The 10,247-nt window shown below is 47.4% G+C and overlaps 1 pseudogene; it reads right to left on the reverse strand.

Moving 5' to 3' along the window:
- LOC124975193 (peroxynitrite isomerase 2-like) overlaps positions 1–9,042 on the reverse strand; it is a 38,890-nt pseudogene extending 29,848 nt beyond the window's left edge.
- Between the last annotated feature and the right edge of the window lie 1,205 nt (positions 9,043–10,247).

Raw genomic sequence — 10,247 nt, forward strand, 5'->3', positions numbered from 1 at the left:
AGTACTTATGGGCCTCAATCAGCCTTTACGGTGTCTCTGGTGGAAACCATGATGTCTCTAAATCTGTTGCCCTTGGATTGGACTAATCTAGCTAGAGCCACATTATCAGGAGGACAGTACCTCATGTGGAAAACAGCTTGGCAGGAACTTTCAACAGATACTGCAAGGCGTAACGTAGCTGCAGGAAACCCACAAGTAGACAGAGACATGCTAATGGGAACAGGACCCTATGAGGGAGTACAGGCACAGCTTAACTTTCATCCAGCAGTATATGCTCAAATTGCTGTGGCTGCTACCAAGGCCTGGAAAACTTTACAAGGAGCAGGGGACTTACAAGGACAATTGTCAAAGGTGACTCAAGGAAGTAATGAACCCTATGCAGACTTTGTAGATAGGTTGATACAAACGGCTTCAAGAATTTTTGGGGATGCAGAACAGGCCATGCCACTGATTAAACAATTGGCATATGAACAGGCAAACAAATGGTGCAAGGACGCCATAAGGCCATGGAAAAATAAAGATTTAACTGCTTACTTAAGAGTCTGTAAGGACATTAATGAGTCCACTGGAAATAGCGCAGCCTTTGTTGCAGCCCTTGATAGACAAACTACCGCACTTGCTGCAGCCTTAGGTCAACGAGGGGGTGGAAGACGAGGAACTCCTGGGGCTTGTTTTACTTGTGGTCAAATGGGTCATTTTAAAGCAAATTGTCCTTCTGGGTCTTCCGGACATGGGTTAGGGCCTGGATTGTGTCCTCGTTGCCGGAGAGGGAATCATTGGCTTAATGAGTGTCATTCAGTAAGGGACAAAGAGGGGAATCCTTTACCAACTAACCCCAAGCTACAAAAAAACGGGGTGAGGGGCCCACCCCGGGGCCCACAACAAATATACGGGGTAATTCAACAAGTACCACGGCAGTGGTATCCACCAACAGAAAAAGGGATGAAACCCAAGAAAGAAGGGCCACCTCAGGGAGCGCAGGACTGGACATCTGTGCCACCTCCAGACTCCTACTAACGCCTGAGATGGGTGTACAGATGTTAGACACAGACTGGGATGGCAATATTCCTACAGACTCAGTAGGATTGCTCCTAGGCAGAAGTTCTTCTACTCTAAGAGGTCTTATAGTCCACCCCGGAGTAATTGATCCAGACTTTCAAGGACAAGTTAGGGCTATGGTTTCTTCACCCAGAGGGATTACAGTCATTTCTCCAGGAGACAGAATAGCACAAATGTTAATTTTGCCTAGCCAGCATTCCTTATGGCCTAGTAAGGAGACAACAAGAGGAGATAAAGGATTCGGGTCTACAGGCGGACCCTGGGCTAATTTTACTGTGGACCTCCAAGATAGACCCATTATGCAATTAACAGTAGGGCATAAACCTTTTATAGGATTACTGGACACAGGAGCTGATAAAAGTATAATAAGTGAGGCAGTTTGGCCCAAAGGTTGGCGTGTAGTTACAGCTAATCAAAATTTACAAGGGTTGGAAGTGGCTCAATCGCCTAACCAGAGTGCTGCTTCACTGTCTTGGAGGGATAATGAGGGTCATTCAGGGGTTTTCCAACCATATATTTGTAAAATACCTATTTCTTTATGGGGAAGGGATGTCTTAACTCAGATGAATGCTAAGTTGACAACAAACATTAATTCTAAACCTGCAACACGTATGATGAGAAAAATGAAGTATACAGAAGGTCTAGGATTAGGGAAGGAACAACAAGGGTCTTCACAGCCCATCCCCCTTCCTCCTCCAAAAAATGATTTCAAAGGGCTGGGTTTTATGTAGGGGCCACTGTTATTACACCTATTCCAATAGTTTGGAAAGATGATAAGCCGCAATGGATTCCACAGTGGCCCTTAACTACAGAAAAATTACAAGCGGCTCATAAATTAGTACAAGAACAAGTACAGGAAGGTCATTTACAACTTTCTACTTCCCCCTGGAATACACCCATCTTTGTCATTAAAAAAAGGTCTGGAAAATGGAGATTATTACATGACTTAAGGGCTATCAATGCACAGATGTTTCCTATGGGTCCTCTACAATGGGGATTGCCATTAATAACAGCCTTACCTAAAAATTGGCCCACCATTATTTTAGACTTAAAGGATTGTTTTTTCTCAATTCCATTACATGCAAAGGATTGTTGGCGATTTGCTTTTACTTTACCTTCTCTCAATCATGCACAGCCTGATCAAAGATTTGAATGGGCTGTACTGCCTCAAGGCATGACTAATAGTCCCACTTTATGTCAGATATATGTAGACAGAGCCTTAAAACCTACAAGGGACACTTTTCCAGATTTATTAATTTATCATTATATGGATGATATCCTTATCTGCCATAAAAATAGACGATTACTAGAAAAGGCTTTGCAATTCTTAATATCTACTCTACAACAATATGGTTTAAACATCTCTCCAGAAAAGTTACTAATGGGAGAAACTCAAGAATATCTGGGCACTAAACTTACGGCTACTATGGTAAAGCCACTAAAATTAACTATTAGAACTAGTGAACTTAAAACTTTAAATGACTTTCAAAAACTTCTTGGAGATATAAATTGGATTAGGCCATATTTGAAAATTACCACAGGAGAATTAAAACCTTTATTTGATATACTTAAGGGAGATCCTGATCTTTGTTCCCCGAGGATCCTTACTCCAGAAGGACAAAGAGCTCTTACATTGGTGGAACAAAGATTACAGTCAGATCATACAGAAAGATGTGATCCATCCCAGCCTCTAATGTTAATCATTATTCCAGAACAACATAGTCCATATGGAATTATATGGCAAGGAGGACCTTTACAAAGTATTAATCTCCCAGCATCGCCTACAAAACAGTTACAGGCATTTCCAAAAGCCACAGCTCAGTTGATATATAAGGGGTTAGAAGCCTGTGTTACAATATTTGGAAGCCACCCTAAGATTGTTATTGTCCCCTATACCAAACTTCAAATACAGTGGTTAGTTCAACATGATGATGATTGGGCTGTTTTACACTGTTCAACTACAGCAACTTTTGATAATCATTATCCTAAACATCCTTGGATACAATTTTGTAAAAACACTCCTGTTATATTCCCTAAAATTACCAGAACACAGCCTTTGCCAAATTGCCAAACGGTCTTTACTGATGGTTCAAAAAATGGAGTTGGAGCTGTAATAATTGGAAATAAAACAGAAACTATAATTCTTCCTCCTTCATCTGCCCAAGTAGTAGAACTTGCTGCAGTAGTTTTAGCTTTTAACATTATGATAGAACAGCCTTTCAATCTATTATCTGACAGTCATTATATAGTACAATCAGTGCCTTGTTTGGAGACTGTTCCTTATATCCCTGATGGGTCCACTGTTGCTCCTTATTTTCGTACTTTACGTGCCTTAATCTTGGACCGCAAGTATCCCTTTTATATAGGACATATTAGAGCTCATTCTGGACTGCCTGGTCCACTTGCCGGAGCTAATGCTGAAGCTGATAGGGCAACAAAAACTGTTTTTGCTTTTACTATGTTAGAACAGGCTAAAATGTTCCATACCCAATTTCATGTTAATTCTACCACCCTTAAAAGAAAATTCAATATTTCTAAAGATGTTGCTAGACAAATTGTTAAAACATGTCAACATTGTGCTCCTCTATTGCCAGTACAGTCTGTTGGAGTAAATCCAAAGGGACTATTACCTAATCATATTTGGCAAATGGATGTTACTCATTTTTCAGAATTTGGAAACCTTAAGTATATTCATGTTTCAGTAGACACCACTTCAGGGGTGATCATGGCCTCTGCTCACACTGGGGAAAAAGTTAAAGATGTTGTACAACATTGCTTACAAGCATTTGCAGCCTGGGGCGTCCCAAAAATCATTAAAACTGATAATGGGCCGGCTTACACATCCAAAAGTTTCTTACAATTTACACAAACTTTTAATATACAACTCATCACAGGAATTCCTTATAATCCTCAAGGACAAGGTATAGTGGAATGCACTCATTTAACGTTAAAGAATTATCTAATAAAACAAAAAGGGGGAATAGGTGCTGACTTTAGAGCACCTAAAGATAAACTAAATCTAGTACTTTTTATTTTAAATTTTTTAAATGTGGATAAGAATGGACATACGGCTGCAGAAAGGCATGCTAATCCCACAAGTACTCAAGTGTGGGTAAAATGGAAAGATATTCTCACAGGAACATGGAAAGGCCCAGATCCAGTTCTTCGGTGGGTCCGAGGGTCTGTTTGTGTTTTCCCACAGGATCAGCAAACACCGATCTGGATACCTGAAAGGTTGACTAGACTGGTGCATCAAAACAACGATGAAGAACATCGTGCTGATAAGCGCCCTATTAATGATGACATTGACACCGGTGAAGACTCGAGACCTGTGGGCAATAGTTAAAGCTTGGCCATATCCTTTACCGCTAACTAACACCTCCTCTACCCTCCCACCTTTGTTTTCTACAGAACCTAGGACTGGATTGCCAACTGTCATCATGGATCCCAAGGAAGAACCTTATAATTTTTCTACCCTTTCTCTGCCAGGTACCCTTTGCTTTGATATCTCTACCAATAACAAATTTGTTAATGACACTTCTCTTAGGCCTTGCATTCAATTACAGCGTGAAGTGCAAGGGTTATTTTTAAGACAGTCTACTAAAGGGATTGATTTCCAAGAAAGTATGACTATAACCCAGGGTAAAGTTACAGGGACAAGTAAGATTACTACTTCAGGGCAAGTTGTCTTTCTTGAAGGATTAATTCCAAAGCGATTGAAACTGCCATCTACTGGATTTCGTACACCTCGCATTTTCCCTCCTTGTGATCCCAAATTTTCTAGTCCTCCCATTTGGACAGGTTGTCAACATGCTAAAAAAGCAGCTCCTATTCAACATGGATTTTATTTCACCCCAAACTTTACATACCAACAATCTGTGAATGATTTTATCAAAAACCTTGTCTACTCTGGCTTTCACCTTAGTTCTCTACGTATAAATCCTTTTGATAATTGGTTCCTATTTACCTCCCAAGCAGGATATACTAATCTTCAACCTTTGTTTGCTCTGAAAGGGGGTTCATTTAAGACCTGTTATTGGTATCGCACTTCAGACTATACTGGCACAGGCCCTTCCCAGGCCAGTAAGATAGCTTGTAACGATACTATAACATTGTATTCCACTCCTGTGTGTGTCTACCCTCCTTTTATGTTCCTATTAACTAATGTTTTTAATGGCACGACTCTCAACTGCTCTGGAACTAACTGCTATCTTTCTCAGTGTTGGAACGCAACCAAATATTACCGAGCTGTCATTATGCGTATTCCTACCTTCTTGCCTATGCCAGTCTCTGTTAACAGATGATGAATTGCCAGTATTGCTTTCCAGAAATAAGAGGGACTTTGGAATCACCGCAGCAGTCATTACCGCCATAGTTGCATCAGCGGCAGCAGCCGCTGCGGCAGCTGTAGCCTTAACTACGTCTGTACAATCTGCAGCCACAATCAATAAGGTGGTTCAACAGACTGCTACTGCCTTATCTACTCAGCAGACAGTGGATCAACACTTAAAAGCAGGGATTCTTTTAGTAAACCAGCGAGTGGACTTACTTCAAGAACAAATGGACATTTTACAGGAACTGTTAAACGTGGGATGTATTTATCATCTGGCGGGACTGTGCGTTACACCTGTAGCTTACCATAACTTCAGCTATGCAGCAAACTTGTCTAGAATCTTGTCTGTTCAGCTACGTACCAACTGGTCTTATGAATTTGATAATCTTACTGCTATTCTTAGATCTCAAATTGTTAGCCTTAATGCTATTAGAGTTGATGTAGCTCCAATGTCTGAAGTGCTAAATTGGTTATCCTCTTCTTTCAGTTTTGTAAAACAATGGGCAGGTATGGGAGCCTTTTGTATGCTCATGGTTATCACTGTTATCTTCCTCACACGCTTTATCATGCGCATGCGCCGAGATCAAGCTAGAGATCGTATCATCTTCCATCAAGCCATGGCTGCCCTAGAGGCCGGCAGTTCCCCACAAGTATGGCTCACGATGCTGGATCGCTAGCCAGATGGGTAAGGAAGGAGGTGACCCCGTACCGACCTAAGACAGGAGCTGTAGCATGCTCTGCAGTTATCCGATGACGGGTAAGGACGGTGGTTGACCACTCCGCCTAAGACAGGCACGGTCACGAGCTTTCCTTTTCTTTTTAAAAGAGAAAAGGGGGAACTGTCGGGGTTTCGGCCGGACCCCTGGCCCTAGGTGTGGCAAGGCCAAGATGGCGCCTGGCAGGATGCCAGTGCGGTTGAGTATAGCTAGCTTGTGCGCAAACAACTGATGTCGCTTGAGGAAGTTTCAGTGATTGGTTGAGGCCCCCTCATGGACACTGCATGCCTGTATATGCTGCCTGTATCTGTCCACGCTCTCCCCTCGTGCTCTGTATGATGATTGGTCGCTTGGAGGCATATAGTGAGGTGTAGCTTCCCCCAAAAAAGGAAGAAGAAGCAAGAAAGAAAACCACGGCAGACGCGCGCAATAAAGAGCTGAAAAGAACCAGGTGTCGTGTCTCTCTGCGGGCAGGGAGTGCGATAACTGACCACCAGGGCTTAGGGCCTCACTAAGTTGCTGAGGCTGGCCTTGAACTTTGGATCCTTCTGCCTTAGCCTCCCGAGTCCTGGGAATTGCAGGTGTGTGCCTTGACCTTGCAGTCTTAGTGACTGAAGTAATGAGGGTGGTAAGGGTGGCTGATGAACCATTTCAGAAGGACCTCAAACGGGCAAACCAGACTTCCAGAAAAGGCCCTTGCTGCCAGACTGTCCTTCTGAGGAGCCCTGTTTCTCAGGAGGCGGCTGCAGCCCACACGCACATCACGCCTCCATAGTCTCTGAGAAGCACACCTGGGAGGTCATCTGCGAGGCCCTTGCCCCTGCTCCACTGGGTGTGGACAGTACCTGTGTTCTGGGCACTGACGAAGGCTACCTTGTTGGTGTAGGGCTTGAGGCAGATGAAGCCACACTCTGTGCAGGATTCTGCGTGTGTCCGGGTGGAAGGAGTTGAAGTTGCAGGTAGTCAACACCTGGGGCAGGCACCGGGCTTGCCAGTGCCCACACCCAGGTGTGGAGGCACCCAGCAGCAGCCCGACACACAAGTGGTCTTGGGTCCTGCTGTCTCTGTCCCTCCAGGCCCTGGGGTCCTGGCTGGTTATCACTGTTCCCAGTCCTGTTGTTCCCCAACTTCCACCCAGTTCTGTCCGATGCCCATGGGCACTGCACAGCTCTAGGATCTCCTTCTGTTGAGCCCAAGTCCAGCTGGTTTGTGTGGTGGAGACAGAGCAGGCATGGGTCCCTGGCCAGCACACACCCTGCAGCAGATTCAAGAAGAGGGACACAACTCTGCTAGGCAAGCACCCAGACCTAAGCCCATTTCCTGCACGGCTCAGGATGCCACGCTACCTCTCACGGCGAACTTTGGACAGGTCAGGCATCACCAGCCACACCTGACCTGGGGCACCTGCATGCAGGATGTGCACTGCGGAGTCCAGGGTACACGCGTGCCCACCTGTGCTGGCACCAGACCCCACTCCACTGATCTCCCATGCTAGTTACAAGACGAACTTTCTGATCCTCTGGTGCAAGCCTCAGTTCAAAGAGGCTGATGACATTGGTCTGCATTATCTCTACCACCCAGAATCCCACTGTTATGGGTTGGACTGACCCCTGGCACCTCAAGAGTCCACCCCATGGACAGCTGGTCCCTTGACAGTCCACCACTGCTATGAGGATTGTGAGCAGATGGGTGTGGCTGCCCTGGGGGTACATCTTCCCTGTGCTCCCTGCCCTTCTCTGCTTCCTGACCCCACCATGAACTCCCTCCACAGAAGCCTTCCCCATGACACTGTCTCCCCTCAGACACAGAGCAATGGAGAAGGCCCTCTGTGGACTGAGACCTCAGGGACTTGAGCCCCACAGACTTTGCCTCCTCTCAGCTACCCTCAGGTCTTCTGGTCACAGTGAAGCAAAACTGACTCAAACACTCCTTAGGGTCACATGCCCTTGTCTGCTCAATCACAGCGGTGGTGCCTGTGTCCAGCAGCCTGGGAGGCTGCAGTGGAAGGATTCCTGAGCCTGGTGGTGAAACAGTGTTTTTAAACAAGATCTTCTAAATATCTCTGAGACTGGAGGTGTTATAAATACAAGTGGAGCTTCTAAAATCTGAAACTCAAAATAGTGTCATGTCAGGACTTGGAAATGCTTAGCCTATGGAGTACTCCAGCTTAGATTGTGCAACTGCAGTCTGTGCACACATCCTAATCCAACACTGTGCAGCCTGGAACAGGTCTGGTCCTGAGCTCCAGACTGACTTGCTGCCTCTGTCACACAGCAGAGGCTGGAGGAGCACAGGGCCCTCTCATTCCAGAGGCCCAGGAGCCTCTGCCTCCTCCAGAACAGCAGGGCTCTCCTAGTGAGTGTGCCATAGACCCAGCTGAGGACCTCACTGTGGTGAAGACTCTGAAACCACAACTCTAACAGATTCCTCAATTCGCAACCAGCTCAGGGCAAATCAACAGTTAAGTCACACCCCTTGTTCTCAGTGACACTGGGGCGACTAACTTCCACACGGGAATTCAGTTCAAGATCAGATGAAAACAAGCATACACTTGCTCCACGCTTGGTTCACAGCAATGACCCTGTGATGACCCTGCGGCTTGCCTAACACCTTCACACATGTAATGGACTCAGAAAGACCATGCCGCCACTCCTGCCTCAGATGACCTGCAGGTTCTTGCTGGACCCTCTCTGTTCTGGATCAGCCTAGAACCAGAAGCCCACTGTGAGGGACTTATGAGAAGTTGAGCATGGGCTGGCCCATGTGGGAGATGTGCACCTCCTCCAGGTAATGGAAGGGCTGCAGGGTCTGATAGTTCCTAGCTCCCAGAGGGTCAGACAGCCATGTGCCCAGCACCCAGGACAGTGGCTCCACCACTGACTCCACCACTGGGTTCATCTTGGGAGACTCTGAGCACAGAAGGACAACAGTCATCAGCCTCCTCCTTTGTACCTTTCTGGGCTTCCTGTGGAGAGGCACACACTGCCAGAGCACATCTCAGATGGGCACCACTGGCACCAACAGGGCCATGTGGTCAGAATCTCACAAGTGACCACAGAAACACAACCCAGAGGAGCCAGGGGTCCAGGGCGGACAGCAGCTCCTGCATGGGGTCAGGGACCTGGAGATGGACAGCGGGGATGAAGGGCTCAGGGTCTTCCCCAGCTGTGCCTAGTAAGCCAGTGCCACAGCTGGACTGAGAGGCTTGGGGTTGGGCAGAGGTGGGACAGTGGGTGGTGGGGACTGAGTGCTGCTGAATGGCTTCATGTGACATGAGGTCAGCAGGGTGAAGTACCTCTGCATCCCCCACCTTGAACTGCTTGTCAGGGCTGCCTCTTGTGGGCCAGGGATCTTCCCAGTGCCTGTGTCTGGAGGCTGGAAAAGAACACTAGGGATGGCAGGAGTGCAGGGGGCTTTGCCCACCCTCCAGGCCATCTGTTAGGAGCCTGGGCAACAGTCGCAGGAACCCTGGGCACCAACCACAAGACAGTGGAGGTGGAGGGGTGGCCTGGCCAGATGGCAGGAGGGGCGGTGGGGGAAGGGCCAGGTTCAAGACCTCCAGGTCAGAGTGGTTGGACATGGGATGGAGGGGTTCTGAGTGTTCTGGCCTGAGCTCCTGGAAGATCAGCTGCCATGCTGACCTGGAGATGCAGACCAAGGATGAGCTGGAGGCCCAGTGCTGGAGGCCCCAATGCAAAAGCCAGTGCCTGGGCACCTTCCTCCTGGTTTTTCAGGCTGACTGACAGCTGCTCAGCACTGAGAAGGGGTGTTCCCTTCACACCTGGGCCTTCCAGACTCTGGCCCCACAGCAGGCAGGCTACCGTCACAGCCGGGCCTGCCTCCACACCAAGCAGGGCCAATTTATGAGACCCTGGCCTGAACAGACTGAGGTCGAAGCCCTGCCTGTGGCTCTTACCAGCTGACCTGGTCCTCGGGCAGTGCTGCAGCCCAGGTGTGGGCCAATGCAGCAGCCTGGGCACAGAGGAGTTGACAGGGGCTGGTCTGCCAGTGATTCAGTCAGGGGACTAGAATCTGACCTTCTGCCCCTTGCAGAGTGGTGACCTGCAGCCTTGACTCCCAACACACACCTGAGCCTTCCAGAGATAGCAGCATAGGTGCCCTGCTGTGGCCCTTCACAG

The sequence above is a fragment of the Sciurus carolinensis genome, unplaced genomic scaffold (genome assembly GCF_902686445.1).
Source record: "Sciurus carolinensis unplaced genomic scaffold, mSciCar1.2, whole genome shotgun sequence".
Classification (NCBI taxonomy): domain Eukaryota; kingdom Metazoa; phylum Chordata; class Mammalia; order Rodentia; family Sciuridae; genus Sciurus; species Sciurus carolinensis.